Here is an 18700-nt window from a genome sequence, read left to right on the forward strand (position 1 = left end):
CCGCCGTCACGCGGCAGCATGCGTGGCTTCTGGACTGTCAGGTCTCAGACCAAAGGTCTGCTCTGTGGGAACCGACACGCTGGAGGAAACCTTGAGAGTCTGAGAGGGGAGGGAGTTCCAGAAGAAGGCCAGGATGTCATTTGGAGGGAGTATGTGACCAGAACTCGTCCCGTTGCTTTTGGGGTTCTATGGGCTACACGTAGGAATCTTTGGTGGTGGCACCTGATGTTGGGGGATCCGGAGTCGCACCCAGACCTGCTCCACAGGCCTCCTTTTACTTTTCTCTTCGGATTCATTATTTTTAAAAAGTGTCTCTTATCTCTATGATTGCATTTTCTTTTCTCTCTCTTTTCAAGCAGATGATGGGAGTCCAAGTATTAAGGTGACATGTGTTGCCCGTGCCCCCCTCCCCCCTGTGTTCTTATTCATTTACCTCTGATGTCGTTCCAGCGTATTGTGGGGGTACCAATGTTAAGGTCGGGTACGTTGCCCTCTCCCAGCCTCCCCCCTCGGGTCAGAGCCTCAAGTGCGCCCATGCCCCAGTCGGTGCGCACCCACCCCATTCCTAATGGAGGTGTATGCCCATCCCCTCCCCCCACCCGCCCGACACCCACCCGATGAAGGTGATTCCTCTGTGTCCACTTAGGTGTCCATCGGTTCGTACCCATTTGCTGGTGAGCGCGAGCACGTGGTGCTCGTGTGTCCATTCTTGGGCTACCTGGCTTACTGGAACGGGTTCCAGCTCTGGCCAGGAGAACCACGAGAGGTGCCCTCTCACCGCTGCTCCTCCTAGCTGAATAGCACTCCGTGGTGTCCACGCGCCACATTTCATTTACGCACTCGTGGGTCGATGGGCACTCGGGTCGCTTCCAGGTCTTTGCGATTGTGACTTGTGCCCTGACTCTAACCCTAACCCTTACCCAGCCCGTCTCCTCCTCGGCCCCTGCCTGACTGACTCCTTCCCGCCCGGCCTGTCACCTGTCACCGTCCTCTGCCCCTGCCTGACACGCTCCTCCCCGCCCGGGCCGTCACCGTCCTCGGCCCCTGCCTGACGGGGCTCCTCCGTCGCCTGGGCCTTCCAAGGGCTTGGTGTGGACGCTGGTTCCAGGACGCCCTCCCAGGAACCCGGTAGCAGGGCGGCCGCAGCGTCTCGCGCCACCCAACCGTCCGCCGGCCGGCGGCCGTCGCTAAGTGGCCTGCGGGGGACGTGCCCCCACTGTGGGGCGGGCGCCCAGCCTGGTGTCTTCTCCGAGGCCCCGTGGCTGCTTTCACCCCCCCCCGCAAGGGGAGAGCCGCGGAGGTGGGGACCGCCTCCTCGTGGGGACGTACACCCAGCTCTCCACGTCGGATTCCGGGGCTCTCTGTCCTGCCAGAAGGCCCAGCTGGCCTGCGGGTCCTTAGAGTGGCAAAAACATCCGAAAACTGAGATTGAGGGTCCGGTGGTTGTCTGCACTTTTGTGCTGGGCACCCCAGGGAGGCCCGGGGGCTGGCTGGACGACGCGGTCTGCTGGGCAGGGGGGGGGGTTTGGAGGAGCAACTGATGCCCTTTGCACTTTGGGTAGCAAGTGTCTGAGGTGTCTCTGAGCCCTGCGCCATGTCGGGGGTGGGGGGTGGGAGGTCGGTGGGGGTGGAGGAGCAGGAGGAGGAGGAGGAGGAGGTGGGAAGGGCCGTGGCCTGCAGTCGTCTTCCCGGGGTGGCTTCTTCCACAGGCTGCTTGGCCTGGGCTCCCTGCACCTGGGCCTTTGGAGGACTGGCCCTGTGCTTGCCAACGCTTCCCCTGCAGGGACCCAGAGCTGGGAGGTTGCATCTCTCAGCCCTGGGTCGGGCAGAGCCCCAGCGGGCCATGCCCACAACCTCTCTCAGCACGGGTCCCCCAGAAGGCTCCTTTGGGACCAGGATTCTCTTGCGGGTGACTCTTTAAGGTCTGGCCCCTGGATGGAGGGGCACCAGGAGTAGAGGAGCAGGAAGGGGAAGGGGGTGGCCATGCGAGGGGACACTTTCAGGCCAAGTCCCAGCTTCAGCCTGATCCTCCTGGGAACCCCGGGGTGTACGTCACACCTCCTGGTTGTCCCGCTCTGAGACAAGGAGCCGGGCTTCGCATTCCCCCAGCAGCCAGTCGTGGGCTGAGGACACCTGGGGCGTTGGGAACTCCCTGGCTTCTCCTTGGCTTAACATCTGGAGCTGCTTGTGAATCGTGCCGCCACACACACACCCGAGTGCAGGTGTCTTCTGCACAGACTGCGGGCCTCGCTCTTCTGAATGCCGCTAGCTCGCCACCCACCCACGGGTGAACCTGGTCAGGGTACTTTCTCTCGGGGGCAGACTCTGATCCTGGCGGGCTACCGGTGTTTCTGTTTGCTCGTTTCTTTCTTCCATTTCGGGAAAGGCTTCCTTACTGGGTGTGGAAATCTCCTATGCCTTTCCTCGCCTATTCTGTCAGCTTTAAAATTCTCTTTCAGTTGCCACCCTCACAGATGGATTAGGAAACTCTTTCCGGTGCACTCATTAGTGAAATGACCTCAATGAAGCTGGAATCCAATATCTAATGGCCGATTTTTAGCGAGTCCACACGCCAGGGTGGTCGGGGTCCAATGCAGCCCCGGCCAGGCCCAGGCCCCGGCCCCTTGGACTGGGCCACAGGAGGACGCAGAGGAGGGTCCCGGCCCCCCCGGTCGCGTTGCCGGCAGTTCTCCAAGGGCTTGGGCGTTTTCCAGAGGTAGGAGATGGAGGGGACTGATTTCTTCAGCGCCCCACAAACCACGCCACCCCACCCATGGGACACATCCCTAGAGAGAGAGAGAGACGCCCCATACACTCGCTCCCCTCCCCCATGCGCTGTGCCCCAGCCCGGGGCCCGGGGGAATAGGCGGCAGCCCACCCACAGGGTGGGGGGCCCAGCTGAAAGGGGTTGTCGGGGAGGGCGGCCCCTGCCTGGGGTCAAAGGGCGGGCGATCCGCGCGTGCGCAATCGGCGGCGGCGGCGGCGGCGGCGGCGGCGGCGGGGGCGGCCACGAGCTGGGGGTGGGGGGCGGGTAGGTGAAGGAGGCCAGGCGAGGAGAGGAAGGGGGCTGGAAGGTCTCCACCTTGGCGAGTCCAGCCGTGGAGGCGCATCTTGTGTGAGTGTGAGTGTGTGTGTGTGTGTGTGTGTGTGTATAGAGAGACAGCCCCCCACCCCGGCCCACCGCTCCCTGCCCGCCCCGCCCCGCCTGTCACCCCCGTCCCTCGGAGCCCGCCGGACCCGGCCGGTGAACTCAACAGGCCCGGCCCGGCGCGGGTCAGCGCCGGTGCGGGGCCTGGGGCGGGAGGAGGCGGCGGGGAAGCGCAGAGAGGCTCGGCTTCTTGAGCGGGGCAGGGGCGCCCTCCGCCGTCTAGGGCCACACCACCCTGAACGCGCCCGACCTCGTCTGGTCTCGGAAGCTAAGCAGGGTCGGGCCTGGTTAGTACTTGGATGGGAGACCGCCTGGGAATACCGGGTGCCGTAGGCTTCTTCTTTTTTTTTTTTTTTGTTTTGCCTCTTGTTCTGTCCCCTCTCTGGGAGCGAGGCGGCGGCCCGGGGTGGGGGTCACCCCCACCCTCAGCGCCCGCCGCGGTGCCTGGCGCCCCAGCCCGCACCGTGGGGCCTCCTCTTGTCCCAAGCCGCGACACCGCCGTCACGCGGCAGCATGCGTGGCTTCTGGACTGTCAGGTCTCAGACCAAAGGTCTGCTCTGTGGGAACCGACACGCTGGAGGAAACCTTGAGAGTCTGAGAGGGGAGGGAGTTCCAGAAGAAGGCCAGGATGTCATTTGGAGGGAGTATGTGACCAGAACTCGTCCCGTTGCTTTTGGGGTTCTATGGGCTACACGTAGGAATCTTTGGTGGTGGCACCTGATGTTGGGGGATCCGGAGTCGCACCCAGACCTGCTCCACAGGCCTCCTTTTACTTTTCTCTTCGGATTCATTATTTTTAAAAAGTGTCTCTTATCTCTATGATTGCATTTTCTTTTCTCTCTCTTTTCAAGCAGATGATGGGAGTCCAAGTATTAAGGTGACATGTGTTGCCCGTGCCCCCCTCCCCCCTGTGTTCTTATTCATTTACCTCTGATGTCGTTCCAGCGTATTGTGGGGGTACCAATGTTAGGGTCGGGTACGTTGCCCTCTCCCTGCCTCCCCCCTCGGGTCAGAGCCTCAAGTGCGCCCATCCCCCAGTCGGTGCGCACCCACCCCATTCCTAATGGAGGTGTATGCCCATCCCCTCCCCCCACCCGCCCGACACCCACCCGATGAAGGTGATTCCTCTGTGTCCACTTAGGTGTCCATCGGTTCGTACCCATTTGCTGGTGAGCGCGAGCACGTGGTGCTCGTGTGTCCATTCTTGGGCTACCTGGCTTACTGGAACGGGTTCCAGCTCTGGCCAGGAGAACCACGAGAGGTGCCCTCTCACCGCTGCTCCTCCTAGCTGAATAGCACTCCGTGGTGTCCACGCGCCACATTTCATTTACGCACTCGTGGGTCGATGGGCACTCGGGTCGCTTCCAGGTCTTTGCGATTGTGACTTGTGCCCTGACTCTAACCCTAACCCTTACCCAGCCCGTCTCCTCCTCGGCCCCTGCCTGACTGACTCCTTCCCGCCCGGCCTGTCACCTGTCACCGTCCTCTGCCCCTGCCTGACACGCTCCTCCCCGCCCGGGCCGTCACCGTCCTCGGCCCCTGCCTGACGGGGCTCCTCCGTCGCCTGGGCCTTCCAAGGGCTTGGTGTGGACGCTGGTTCCAGGACGCCCTCCCAGGAACCCGGTAGCAGGGCGGCCGCAGCGTCTCGCGCCACCCAACCGTCCGCCGGCCGGCGGCCGTCGCTAAGTGGCCTGCGGGGGACGTGCCCCCACTGTGGGGCGGGCGCCCAGCCTGGTGTCTTCTCCGAGGCCCCGTGGCTGCTTTCACCCCCCCCCGCAAGGGGAGAGCCGCGGAGGTGGGGACCGCCTCCTCGTGGGGACGTACACCCAGCTCTCCACGTCGGATTCCGGGGCTCTCTGTCCTGCCAGAAGGCCCAGCTGGCCTGCGGGTCCTTAGAGTGGCAAAAACATCCGAAAACTGAGATTGAGGGTCCGGTGGTTGTCTGCACTTTTGTGCTGGGCACCCCAGGGAGGCCCGGGGGCTGGCTGGACGACGCGGTCTGCTGGGCAGGGGGGGGGGTTTGGAGGAGCAACTGATGCCCTTTGCACTTTGGGTAGCAAGTGTCTGAGGTGTCTCTGAGCCCTGCGCCATGTCGGGGGTGGGGGGTGGGAGGTCGGTGGGGGTGGAGGAGCAGGAGGAGGAGGAGGAGGAGGTGGGAAGGGCCGTGGCCTGCAGTCGTCTTCCCGGGGTGGCTTCTTCCACAGGCTGCTTGGCCTGGGCTCCCTGCACCTGGGCCTTTGGAGGACTGGCCCTGTGCTTGCCAACGCTTCCCCTGCAGGGACCCAGAGCTGGGAGGTTGCATCTCTCAGCCCTGGGTCGGGCAGAGCCCCAGCGGGCCATGCCCACAACCTCTCTCAGCACGGGTCCCCCAGAAGGCTCCTTTGGGACCAGGATTCTCTTGCGGGTGACTCTTTAAGGTCTGGCCCCTGGATGGAGGGGCACCAGGAGTAGAGGAGCAGGAAGGGGAAGGGGGTGGCCATGCGAGGGGACACTTTCAGGCCAAGTCCCAGCTTCAGCCTGATCCTCCTGGGAACCCCGGGGTGTACGTCACACCTCCTGGTTGTCCCGCTCTGAGACAAGGAGCCGGGCTTCGCATTCCCCCAGCAGCCAGTCGTGGGCTGAGGACACCTGGGGCGTTGGGAACTCCCTGGCTTCTCCTTGGCTTAACATCTGGAGCTGCTTGTGAATCGTGCCGCCACACACACACCCGAGTGCAGGTGTCTTCTGCACAGACTGCGGGCCTCGCTCTTCTGAATGCCGCTAGCTCGCCACCCACCCACGGGTGAACCTGGTCAGGGTACTTTCTCTCGGGGGCAGACTCTGATCCTGGCGGGCTACCGGTGTTTCTGTTTGCTCGTTTCTTTCTTCCATTTCGGGAAAGGCTTCCTTACTGGGTGTGGAAATCTCCTATGCCTTTCCTCGCCTATTCTGTCAGCTTTAAAATTCTCTTTCAGTTGCCACCCTCACAGATGGATTAGGAAACTCTTTCCGGTGCACTCATTAGTGAAATGACCTCAATGAAGCTGGAATCCAATATCTAATGGCCGATTTTTAGCGAGTCCACACGCCAGGGTGGTCGGGGTCCAATGCAGCCCCGGCCAGGCCCAGGCCCCGGCCCCTTGGACTGGGCCACAGGAGGACACAGAGGAGGGTCCCGGCCCCCCCGGTCGCGTTGCCGGCAGTTCTCCAAGGGCTTGGGCGTTTTCCAGAGGTAGGAGATGGAGGGGACTGATTTCTTCAGCGCCCCACAAACCACGCCACCCCACCCATGGGACACATCCCTAGAGAGAGAGAGAGACGCCCCATACACTCGCTCCCCTCCCCCATGCGCTGTGCCCCAGCCCGGGGCCCGGGGGAATAGGCGGCAGCCCACCCACAGGGTGGGGGGCCCAGCTGAAAGGGGTTGTCGGGGAGGGCGGCCCCTGCCTGGGGTCAAAGGGCGGGCGATCCGCGCGTGCGCAATCGGCGGCGGCGGCGGCGGCGGCGGCGGCGGCGGGGGCGGCCACGAGCTGGGGGTGGGGGGCGGGTAGGTGAAGGAGGCCAGGCGAGGAGAGGAAGGGGGCTGGAAGGTCTCCACCTTGGCGAGTCCAGCCGTGGAGGCGCATCTTGTGTGAGTGTGAGTGTGTGTGTGTGTGTGTGTGTGTGTATAGAGAGACAGCCCCCCACCCCGGCCCACCGCTCCCTGCCCGCCCCGCCCCGCCTGTCACCCCCGTCCCTCGGAGCCCGCCGGACCCGGCCGGTGAACTCAACAGGCCCGGCCCGGCGCGGGTCAGCGCCGGTGCGGGGCCTGGGGCGGGAGGAGGCGGCGGGGAAGCGCAGAGAGGCTCGGCTTCTTGAGCGGGGCAGGGGCGCCCTCCGCCGTCTAGGGCCACACCACCCTGAACGCGCCCGACCTCGTCTGGTCTCGGAAGCTAAGCAGGGTCGGGCCTGGTTAGTACTTGGATGGGAGACCGCCTGGGAATACCGGGTGCCGTAGGCTTCTTCTTTTTTTTTTTTTTTGTTTTGCCTCTTGTTCTGTCCCCTCTCTGGGAGCGAGGCGGCGGCCCGGGGTGGGGGTCACCCCCACCCTCAGCGCCCGCCGCGGTGCCTGGCGCCCCAGCCCGCACCGTGGGGCCTCCTCTTGTCCCAAGCCGCGACACCGCCGTCACGCGGCAGCATGCGTGGCTTCTGGACTGTCAGGTCTCAGACCAAAGGTCTGCTCTGTGGGAACCGACACGCTGGAGGAAACCTTGAGAGTCTGAGAGGGGAGGGAGTTCCAGAAGAAGGCCAGGATGTCATTTGGAGGGAGTATGTGACCAGAACTCGTCCCGTTGCTTTTGGGGTTCTATGGGCTACACGTAGGAATCTTTGGTGGTGGCACCTGATGTTGGGGGATCCGGAGTCGCACCCAGACCTGCTCCACAGGCCTCCTTTTACTTTTCTCTTCGGATTCATTATTTTTAAAAAGTGTCTCTTATCTCTATGATTGCATTTTCTTTTCTCTCTCTTTTCAAGCAGATGATGGGAGTCCAAGTATTAAGGTGACATGTGTTGCCCGTGCCCCCCTCCCCCCTGTGTTCTTATTCATTTACCTCTGATGTCGTTCCAGCGTATTGTGGGGGTACCAATGTTAGGGTCGGGTACGTTGCCCTCTCCCAGCCTCCCCCCTCGGGTCAGAGCCTCAAGTGCGCCCATGCCCCAGTCGGTGCGCACCCACCCCATTCCTAATGGAGGTGTATGCCCATCCCCTCCCCCCACCCGCCCGACACCCACCCGATGAAGGTGATTCCTCTGTGTCCACTTAGGTGTCCATCGGTTCGTACCCATTTGCTGGTGAGCGCGAGCACGTGGTGCTCGTGTGTCCATTCTTGGGCTACCTGGCTTACTGGAACGGGTTCCAGCTCTGGCCAGGAGAACCACGAGAGGTGCCCTCTCACCGCTGCTCCTCCTAGCTGAATAGCACTCCGTGGTGTCCACGCGCCACATTTCATTTACGCACTCGTGGGTCGATGGGCACTCGGGTCGCTTCCAGGTCTTTGCGATTGTGACTTGTGCCCTGACTCTAACCCTAACCCTTACCCAGCCCGTCTCCTCCTCGGCCCCTGCCTGACTGACTCCTTCCCGCCCGGCCTGTCACCTGTCACCGTCCTCTGCCCCTGCCTGACACGCTCCTCCCCGCCCGGGCCGTCACCGTCCTCGGCCCCTGCCTGACGGGGCTCCTCCGTCGCCTGGGCCTTCCAAGGGCTTGGTGTGGACGCTGGTTCCAGGACGCCCTCCCAGGAACCCGGTAGCAGGGCGGCCGCAGCGTCTCGCGCCACCCAACCGTCCGCCGGCCGGCGGCCGTCGCTAAGTGGCCTGCGGGGGACGTGCCCCCACTGTGGGGCGGGCGCCCAGCCTGGTGTCTTCTCCGAGGCCCCGTGGCTGCTTTCACCCCCCCCCCCGCAAGGGGAGAGCCGCGGAGGTGGGGACCGCCTCCTCGTGGGGACGTACACCCAGCTCTCCACGTCGGATTCCGGGGCTCTCTGTCCTGCCAGAAGGCCCAGCTGGCCTGCGGGTCCTTAGAGTGGCAAAAACATCCGAAAACTGAGATTGAGGGTCCGGTGGTTGTCTGCACTTTTGTGCTGGGCACCCCAGGGAGGCCCGGGGGCTGGCTGGACGACGCGGTCTGCTGGGCAGGGGGGGGGGTTTGGAGGAGCAACTGATGCCCTTTGCACTTTGGGTAGCAAGTGTCTGAGGTGTCTCTGAGCCCTGCGCCATGTCGGGGGTGGGGGGTGGGAGGTCGGTGGGGGTGGAGGAGCAGGAGGAGGAGGAGGAGGAGGTGGGAAGGGCCGTGGCCTGCAGTCGTCTTCCCGGGGTGGCTTCTTCCACAGGCTGCTTGGCCTGGGCTCCCTGCACCTGGGCCTTTGGAGGACTGGCCCTGTGCTTGCCAACGCTTCCCCTGCAGGGACCCAGAGCTGGGAGGTTGCATCTCTCAGCCCTGGGTCGGGCAGAGCCCCAGCGGGCCATGCCCACAACCTCTCTCAGCACGGGTCCCCCAGAAGGCTCCTTTGGGACCAGGATTCTCTTGCGGGTGACTCTTTAAGGTCTGGCCCCTGGATGGAGGGGCACCAGGAGTAGAGGAGCAGGAAGGGGAAGGGGGTGGCCATGCGAGGGGACACTTTCAGGCCAAGTCCCAGCTTCAGCCTGATCCTCCTGGGAACCCCGGGGTGTACGTCACACCTCCTGGTTGTCCCGCTCTGAGACAAGGAGCCGGGCTTCGCATTCCCCCAGCAGCCAGTCGTGGGCTGAGGACACCTGGGGCGTTGGGAACTCCCTGGCTTCTCCTTGGCTTAACATCTGGAGCTGCTTGTGAATCGTGCCGCCACACACACACCCGAGTGCAGGTGTCTTCTGCACAGACTGCGGGCCTCGCTCTTCTGAATGCCGCTAGCTCGCCACCCACCCACGGGTGAACCTGGTCAGGGTACTTTCTCTCGGGGGCAGACTCTGATCCTGGCGGGCTACCGGTGTTTCTGTTTGCTCGTTTCTTTCTTCCATTTCGGGAAAGGCTTCCTTACTGGGTGTGGAAATCTCCTATGCCTTTCCTCGCCTATTCTGTCAGCTTTAAAATTCTCTTTCAGTTGCCACCCTCACAGATGGATTAGGAAACTCTTTCCGGTGCACTCATTAGTGAAATGACCTCAATGAAGCTGGAATCCAATATCTAATGGCCGATTTTTAGCGAGTCCACACGCCAGGGTGGTCGGGGTCCAATGCAGCCCCGGCCAGGCCCAGGCCCCGGCCCCTTGGACTGGGCCACAGGAGGACGCAGAGGAGGGTCCCGGCCCCCCCGGTCGCGTTGCCGGCAGTTCTCCAAGGGCTTGGGCGTTTTCCAGAGGTAGGAGATGGAGGGGACTGATTTCTTCAGCGCCCCACAAACCACGCCACCCCACCCATGGGACACATCCCTAGAGAGAGAGAGAGACGCCCCATACACTCGCTCCCCTCCCCCATGCGCTGTGCCCCAGCCCGGGGCCCGGGGGAATAGGCGGCAGCCCACCCACAGGGTGGGGGGCCCAGCTGAAAGGGGTTGTCGGGGAGGGCGGCCCCTGCCTGGGGTCAAAGGGCGGGCGATCCGCGCGTGCGCAATCGGCGGCGGCGGCGGCGGGGGCGGCCACGAGCTGGGGGTGGGGGGCGGGTAGGTGAAGGAGGCCAGGCGAGGAGAGGAAGGGGGCTGGAAGGTCTCCACCTTGGCGAGTCCAGCCGTGGAGGCGCATCTTGTGTGAGTGTGAGTGTGAGTGTGTGTGTGTGTGTGTGTGTGTGTGTATAGAGAGACAGCCCCCCACCCCGGCCCACCGCTCCCTGCCCGCCCCGCCCCGCCTGTCACCCCCGTCCCTCGGAGCCCGCCGGACCCGGCCGGTGAACTCAACAGGCCCGGCCCGGCGCGGGTCAGCGCCGGTGCGGGGCCTGGGGCGGGAGGAGGCGGCGGGGAAGCGCAGAGAGGCTCGGCTTCTTGAGCGGGGCAGGGGCGCCCTCCGCCGTCTAGGGCCACACCACCCTGAACGCGCCCGACCTCGTCTGGTCTCGGAAGCTAAGCAGGGTCGGGCCTGGTTAGTACTTGGATGGGAGACCGCCTGGGAATACCGGGTGCCGTAGGCTTCTTCTTTTTTTTTTTTTTTGTTTTGCCTCTTGTTCTGTCCCCTCTCTGGGAGCGAGGCGGCGGCCCGGGGTGGGGGTCACCCCCACCCTCAGCGCCCGCCACGGTGCCTGGCGCCCCAGCCCGCACCGTGGGGCCTCCTCTTGTCCCAAGCCGCGACACCGCCGTCACGCGGCAGCATGCGTGGCTTCTGGACTGTCAGGTCTCAGACCAAAGGTCTGCTCTGTGGGAACCGACACGCTGGAGGAAACCTTGAGAGTCTGAGAGGGGAGGGAGTTCCAGAAGAAGGCCAGGATGTCATTTGGAGGGAGTATGTGACCAGAACTCGTCCCGTTGCTTTTGGGGTTCTATGGGCTACACGTAGGAATCTTTGGTGGTGGCACCTGATGTTGGGGGATCCGGAGTCGCACCCAGACCTGCTCCACAGGCCTCCTTTTACTTTTCTCTTCGGATTCATTATTTTTAAAAAGTGTCTCTTATCTCTATGATTGCATTTTCTTTTCTCTCTCTTTTCAAGCAGATGATGGGAGTCCAAGTATTAAGGTGACATGTGTTGCCCGTGCCCCCCTCCCCCCTGTGTTCTTATTCATTTACCTCTGATGTCGTTCCAGCGTATTGTGGGGGTACCAATGTTAAGGTCGGGTACGTTGCCCTCTCCCAGCCTCCCCCCTCGGGTCAGAGCCTCAAGTGCGCCCATGCCCCAGTCGGTGCGCACCCACCCCATTCCTAATGGAGGTGTATGCCCATCCCCTCCCCCCACCCGCCCGACACCCACCCGATGAAGGTGATTCCTCTGTGTCCACTTAGGTGTCCATCGGTTCGTACCCATTTGCTGGTGAGCGCGAGCACGTGGTGCTCGTGTGTCCATTCTTGGGCTACCTGGCTTACTGGAACGGGTTCCAGCTCTGGCCAGGAGAACCACGAGAGGTGCCCTCTCACCGCTGCTCCTCCTAGCTGAATAGCACTCCGTGGTGTCCACGCGCCACATTTCATTTACGCACTCGTGGGTCGATGGGCACTCGGGTCGCTTCCAGGTCTTTGCGATTGTGACTTGTGCCCTGACTCTAACCCTAACCCTTACCCAGCCCGTCTCCTCCTCGGCCCCTGCCTGACTGACTCCTTCCCGCCCGGCCTGTCACCTGTCACCGTCCTCTGCCCCTGCCTGACACGCTCCTCCCCGCCCGGGCCGTCACCGTCCTCGGCCCCTGCCTGACGGGGCTCCTCCGTCGCCTGGGCCTTCCAAGGGCTTGGTGTGGACGCTGGTTCCAGGACGCCCTCCCAGGAACCCGGTAGCAGGGCGGCCGCAGCGTCTCGCGCCACCCAACCGTCCGCCGGCCGGCGGCCGTCGCTAAGTGGCCTGCGGGGGACGTGCCCCCACTGTGGGGCGGGCGCCCAGCCTGGTGTCTTCTCCGAGGCCCCGTGGCTGCTTTCACCCCCCCCCGCAAGGGGAGAGCCGCGGAGGTGGGGACCGCCTCCTCGTGGGGACGTACACCCAGCTCTCCACGTCGGATTCCGGGGCTCTCTGTCCTGCCAGAAGGCCCAGCTGGCCTGCGGGTCCTTAGAGTGGCAAAAACATCCGAAAACTGAGATTGAGGGTCCGGTGGTTGTCTGCACTTTTGTGCTGGGCACCCCAGGGAGGCCCGGGGGCTGGCTGGACGACGCGGTCTGCTGGGCAGGGGGGGGGGTTTGGAGGAGCAACTGATGCCCTTTGCACTTTGGGTAGCAAGTGTCTGAGGTGTCTCTGAGCCCTGCGCCATGTCGGGGGTGGGGGGTGGGAGGTCGGTGGGGGTGGAGGAGCAGGAGGAGGAGGAGGAGGAGGTGGGAAGGGCCGTGGCCTGCAGTCGTCTTCCCGGGGTGGCTTCTTCCACAGGCTGCTTGGCCTGGGCTCCCTGCACCTGGGCCTTTGGAGGACTGGCCCTGTGCTTGCCAACGCTTCCCCTGCAGGGACCCAGAGCTGGGAGGTTGCATCTCTCAGCCCTGGGTCGGGCAGAGCCCCAGCGGGCCATGCCCACAACCTCTCTCAGCACGGGTCCCCCAGAAGGCTCCTTTGGGACCAGGATTCTCTTGCGGGTGACTCTTTAAGGTCTGGCCCCTGGATGGAGGGGCACCAGGAGTAGAGGAGCAGGAAGGGGAAGGGGGTGGCCATGCGAGGGGACACTTTCAGGCCAAGTCCCAGCTTCAGCCTGATCCTCCTGGGAACCCCGGGGTGTACGTCACACCTCCTGGTTGTCCCGCTCTGAGACAAGGAGCCGGGCTTCGCATTCCCCCAGCAGCCAGTCGTGGGCTGAGGACACCTGGGGCGTTGGGAACTCCCTGGCTTCTCCTTGGCTTAACATCTGGAGCTGCTTGTGAATCGTGCCGCCACACACACACCCGAGTGCAGGTGTCTTCTGCACAGACTGCGGGCCTCGCTCTTCTGAATGCCGCTAGCTCGCCACCCACCCACGGGTGAACCTGGTCAGGGTACTTTCTCTCGGGGGCAGACTCTGATCCTGGCGGGCTACCGGTGTTTCTGTTTGCTCGTTTCTTTCTTCCATTTCGGGAAAGGCTTCCTTACTGGGTGTGGAAATCTCCTATGCCTTTCCTCGCCTATTCTGTCAGCTTTAAAATTCTCTTTCAGTTGCCACCCTCACAGATGGATTAGGAAACTCTTTCCGGTGCACTCATTAGTGAAATGACCTCAATGAAGCTGGAATCCAATATCTAATGGCCGATTTTTAGCGAGTCCACACGCCAGGGTGGTCGGGGTCCAATGCAGCCCCGGCCAGGCCCAGGCCCCGGCCCCTTGGACTGGGCCACAGGAGGACGCAGAGGAGGGTCCCGGCCCCCCCGGTCGCGTTGCCGGCAGTTCTCCAAGGGCTTGGGCGTTTTCCAGAGGTAGGAGATGGAGGGGACTGATTTCTTCAGCGCCCCACAAACCACGCCACCCCACCCATGGGACACATCCCTAGAGAGAGAGAGAGACGCCCCATACACTCGCTCCCCTCCCCCATGCGCTGTGCCCCAGCCCGGGGCCGGGGGAATAGGCGGCAGCCCACCCACAGGGTGGGGGGCCCAGCTGAAAGGGGTTGTCGGGGAGGGCGGCCCCTGCCTGGGGTCAAAGGGCGGGCGATCCGCGCGTGCGCAATCGGCGGCGGCGGCGGCGGCGGCGGCGGCGGCGGGGGCGGCCACGAGCTGGGGGTGGGGGGCGGGTAGGTGAAGGAGGCCAGGCGAGGAGAGGAAGGGGGCTGGAAGGTCTCCACCTTGGCGAGTCCAGCCGTGGAGGCGCATCTTGTGTGAGTGTGAGTGTGTGTGTGTGTGTGTGTGTGTGTATAGAGAGACAGCCCCCCACCCCGGCCCACCGCTCCCTGCCCGCCCCGCCCCGCCTGTCACCCCCGTCCCTCGGAGCCCGCCGGACCCGGCCGGTGAACTCAACAGGCCCGGCCCGGCGCGGGTCAGCGCCGGTGCGGGGCCTGGGGCGGGAGGAGGCGGCGGGGAAGCGCAGAGAGGCTCGGCTTCTTGAGCGGGGCAGGGGCGCCCTCCGCCGTCTAGGGCCACACCACCCTGAACGCGCCCGACCTCGTCTGGTCTCGGAAGCTAAGCAGGGTCGGGCCTGGTTAGTACTTGGATGGGAGACCGCCTGGGAATACCGGGTGCCGTAGGCTTCTTCTTTTTTTTTTTTTTTGTTTTGCCTCTTGTTCTGTCCCCTCTCTGGGAGCGAGGCGGCGGCCCGGGGTGGGGGTCACCCCCACCCTCAGCGCCCGCCGCGGTGCCTGGCGCCCCAGCCCGCACCGTGGGGCCTCCTCTTGTCCCAAGCCGCGACACCGCCGTCACGCGGCAGCATGCGTGGCTTCTGGACTGTCAGGTCTCAGACCAAAGGTCTGCTCTGTGGGAACCGACACGCTGGAGGAAACCTTGAGAGTCTGAGAGGGGAGGGAGTTCCAGAAGAAGGCCAGGATGTCATTTGGAGGGAGTATGTGACCAGAACTCGTCCCGTTGCTTTTGGGGTTCTATGGGCTACACGTAGGAATCTTTGGTGGTGGCACCTGATGTTGGGGGATCCGGAGTCGCACCCAGACCTGCTCCACAGGCCTCCTTTTACTTTTCTCTTCGGATTCATTATTTTTAAAAAGTGTCTCTTATCTCTATGATTGCATTTTCTTTTCTCTCTCTTTTCAAGCAGATGATGGGAGTCCAAGTATTAAGGTGACATGTGTTGCCCGTGCCCCCCTCCCCCCTGTGTTCTTATTCATTTACCTCTGATGTCGTTCCAGCGTATTGTGGGGGTACCAATGTTAAGGTCGGGTACGTTGCCCTCTCCCAGCCTCCCCCCTCGGGTCAGAGCCTCAAGTGCGCCCATGCCCCAGTCGGTGCGCACCCACCCCATTCCTAATGGAGGTGTATGCCCATCCCCTCCCCCCACCCGCCCGACACCCACCCGATGAAGGTGATTCCTCTGTGTCCACTTAGGTGTCCATCGGTTCGTACCCATTTGCTGGTGAGCGCGAGCACGTGGTGCTCGTGTGTCCATTCTTGGGCTACCTGGCTTACTGGAACGGGTTCCAGCTCTGGCCAGGAGAACCACGAGAGGTGCCCTCTCACCGCTGCTCCTCCTAGCTGAATAGCACTCCGTGGTGTCCACGCGCCACATTTCATTTACGCACTCGTGGGTCGATGGGCACTCGGGTCGCTTCCAGGTCTTTGCGATTGTGACTTGTGCCCTGACTCTAACCCTAACCCTTACCCAGCCCGTCTCCTCCTCGGCCCCTGCCTGACTGACTCCTTCCCGCCCGGCCTGTCACCTGTCACCGTCCTCTGCCCCTGCCTGACACGCTCCTCCCCGCCCGGGCCGTCACCGTCCTCGGCCCCTGCCTGACGGGGCTCCTCCGTCGCCTGGGCCTTCCAAGGGCTTGGTGTGGACGCTGGTTCCAGGACGCCCTCCCAGGAACCCGGTAGCAGGGCGGCCGCAGCGTCTCGCGCCACCCAACCGTCCGCCGGCCGGCGGCCGTCGCTAAGTGGCCTGCGGGGGACGTGCCCCCACTGTGGGGCGGGCGCCCAGCCTGGTGTCTTCTCCGAGGCCCCGTGGCTGCTTTCACCCCCCCCCGCAAGGGGAGAGCCGCGGAGGTGGGGACCGCCTCCTCGTGGGGACGTACACCCAGCTCTCCACGTCGGATTCCGGGGCTCTCTGTCCTGCCAGAAGGCCCAGCTGGCCTGCGGGTCCTTAGAGTGGCAAAAACATCCGAAAACTGAGATTGAGGGTCCGGTGGTTGTCTGCACTTTTGTGCTGGGCACCCCAGGGAGGCCCGGGGGCTGGCTGGACGACGCGGTCTGCTGGGCAGGGGGGGGGGTTTGGAGGAGCAACTGATGCCCTTTGCACTTTGGGTAGCAAGTGTCTGAGGTGTCTCTGAGCCCTGCGCCATGTCGGGGGTGGGGGGTGGGAGGTCGGTGGGGGTGGAGGAGCAGGAGGAGGAGGAGGAGGAGGTGGGAAGGGCCGTGGCCTGCAGTCGTCTTCCCGGGGTGGCTTCTTCCACAGGCTGCTTGGCCTGGGCTCCCTGCACCTGGGCCTTTGGAGGACTGGCCCTGTGCTTGCCAACGCTTCCCCTGCAGGGACCCAGAGCTGGGAGGTTGCATCTCTCAGCCCTGGGTCGGGCAGAGCCCCAGCGGGCCATGCCCACAACCTCTCTCAGCACGGGTCCCCCAGAAGGCTCCTTTGGGACCAGGATTCTCTTGCGGGTGACTCTTTAAGGTCTGGCCCCTGGATGGAGGGGCACCAGGAGTAGAGGAGCAGGAAGGGGAAGGGGGTGGCCATGCGAGGGGACACTTTCAGGCCAAGTCCCAGCTTCAGCCTGATCCTCCTGGGAACCCCGGGGTGTACGTCACACCTCCTGGTTGTCCCGCTCTGAGACAAGGAGCCGGGCTTCGCATTCCCCCAGCAGCCAGTCGTGGGCTGAGGACACCTGGGGCGTTGGGAACTCCCTGGCTTCTCCTTGGCTTAACATCTGGAGCTGCTTGTGAATCGTGCCGCCACACACACACCCGAGTGCAGGTGTCTTCTGCACAGACTGCGGGCCTCGCTCTTCTGAATGCCGCTAGCTCGCCACCCACCCACGGGTGAACCTGGTCAGGGTACTTTCTCTCGGGGGCAGACTCTGATCCTGGCGGGCTACCGGTGTTTCTGTTTGCTCGTTTCTTTCTTCCATTTCGGGAAAGGCTTCCTTACTGGGTGTGGAAATCTCCTATGCCTTTCCTCGCCTATTCTGTCAGCTTTAAAATTCTCTTTCAGTTGCCACCCTCACAGATGGATTAGGAAACTCTTTCCGGTGCACTCATTAGTGAAATGACCTCAATGAAGCTGGAATCCAATATCTAATGGCCGATTTTTAGCGAGTCCACACGCCAGGGTGGTCGGGGTCCAATGCAGCCCCGGCCAGGCCCAGGCCCCGGCCCCTTGGACTGGGCCACAGGAGGACGCAGAGGAGGGTCCCGGCCCCCCCGGTCGCGTTGCCGGCAGTTCTCCAAGGGCTTGGGCGTTTTCCAGAGGTAGGAGATGGAGGGGACTGATTTCTTCAGCGCCCCACAAACCACGCCACCCCACCCATGGGACACATCCCTAGAGAGAGAGAGAGACGCCCCATACACTCGCTCCCCTCCCCCATGCGCTGTGCCCCAGCCCGGGGCCCGGGGGAATAGGCGGCAGCCCACCCACAGGGTGGGGGGCCCAGCTGAAAGGGGTTGTCGGGGAGGGCGGCCCCTGCCTGGGGTCAAAGGGCGGGCGATCCGCGCGTGCGCAATCGGCGGCGGCGGCGGCGGCGGCGGCGGGGGCGGCCACGAGCTGGGGGTGGGGGGCGGGTAGGTGAAGGAGGCCAGGCGAGGAGAGGAAGGGGGCTGGAAGGTCTCCACCTTGGCGAGTCCAGCCGTGGAGGCGCATCTTGTGTGAGTGTGAGTGTGTGTGTGTGTGTGTGTGTGTGTATAGAGAGACAGCCCCCCACCCCGGCCCACCGCTCCCTGCCCGCCCCGCCCCGCCTGTCACCCCCGTCCCTCGGAGCCCGCCGGACCCGGCCGGTGAACTCAACAGGCCCGGCCCGGCGCGGGTCAGCGCCGGTGCGGGGCCTGGGGCGGGAGGAGGCGGCGGGGAAGCGCAGAGAGGCTCGGCTTCTTGAGCGGGGCAGGGGCGCCCTCCGCCGTCTAGGGCCACACCACCCTGAACGCGCCCGACCTCGTCTGGTCTCGGAAGCTAAGCAGGGTCGGGCCTGGTTAGTACTTGGATGGGAGACCGCCTGGGAATACCGGGTGCCGTAGGCTTCTTCTTTTTTTTTTTTTTTGTTTTGCCTCTTGTTCTGTCCCCTCTCTGGGAGCGAGGCGGCGGCCCGGGGTGGGGGTCACCCCCACCCTCAGCGCCCGCCGCGGTGCCTGGCGCCCCAGCCCGCACCGTGGGGCCTCCTCTTGTCCCAAGCCGCGACACCGCCGTCACGCGGCAGCATGCGTGGCTTCTGGACTGTCAGGTCTCAGACCAAAGGTCTGCTCTGTGGGAACCGACACGCTGGAGGAAACCTTGAGAGTCTGAGAGGGGAGGGAGTTCCAGAAGAAGGCCAGGATGTCATTTGGAGGGAGTATGTGACCAGAACTCGTCCCGTTGCTTTTGGGGTTCTATGGGCTACACGTAGGAATCTTTGGTGGTGGCACCTGATGTTGGGGGATCCGGAGTCGCACCCAGACCTGCTCCACAGGCCTCCTTTTACTTTTCTCTTCGGATTCATTATTTTTAAAAAGTGTCTCTTATCTCTATGATTGCATTTTCTTTTCTCTCTCTTTTCAAGCAGATGATGGGAGTCCAAGTATTAAGGTGACATGTGTTGCCCGTGCCCCCCTCCCCCCTGTGTTCTTATTCATTTACCTCTGATGTCGTTCCAGCGTATTGTGGGGGTACCAATGTTAAGGTCGGGTACGTTGCCCTCTCC

General features: G+C 63.6%; 5 non-coding genes across 5 annotated transcripts; all 5 read left to right on the plus strand.

The window, feature by feature from the left end:
* The first annotated feature begins 3365 nt into the window (after positions 1–3365).
* LOC142876493 (5S ribosomal RNA) lies at positions 3366–3484 on the plus strand. Its single transcript, XR_012923394.1, has one exon. It is a non-coding gene; the product is annotated as a 5S ribosomal RNA (ribosomal RNA).
* Positions 3485–7008: 3524 nt separating this feature from the next.
* On the plus strand, positions 7009–7127 carry LOC142876494 (5S ribosomal RNA). The gene has a single exon (XR_012923395.1). It is a non-coding gene; the product is annotated as a 5S ribosomal RNA (ribosomal RNA).
* A 3519-nt stretch (positions 7128–10646) lies between these two features.
* Positions 10647–10765, plus strand: LOC142876495 (5S ribosomal RNA). The gene has a single exon (XR_012923396.1). It is a non-coding gene; the product is annotated as a 5S ribosomal RNA (ribosomal RNA).
* A 3523-nt stretch (positions 10766–14288) lies between these two features.
* On the plus strand, positions 14289–14407 carry LOC142876496 (5S ribosomal RNA). The gene has a single exon (XR_012923397.1). It is a non-coding gene; the product is annotated as a 5S ribosomal RNA (ribosomal RNA).
* A 3518-nt stretch (positions 14408–17925) lies between these two features.
* LOC142876497 (5S ribosomal RNA) lies at positions 17926–18044 on the plus strand. Its single transcript, XR_012923398.1, has one exon. It is a non-coding gene; the product is annotated as a 5S ribosomal RNA (ribosomal RNA).
* The last annotated feature ends 656 nt before the right edge of the window (positions 18045–18700 follow it).

This window comes from Microcebus murinus, chromosome 15 (genome assembly GCF_040939455.1).
Source record: "Microcebus murinus isolate Inina chromosome 15, M.murinus_Inina_mat1.0, whole genome shotgun sequence".
NCBI lineage: Eukaryota > Metazoa > Chordata > Mammalia > Primates > Cheirogaleidae > Microcebus > Microcebus murinus.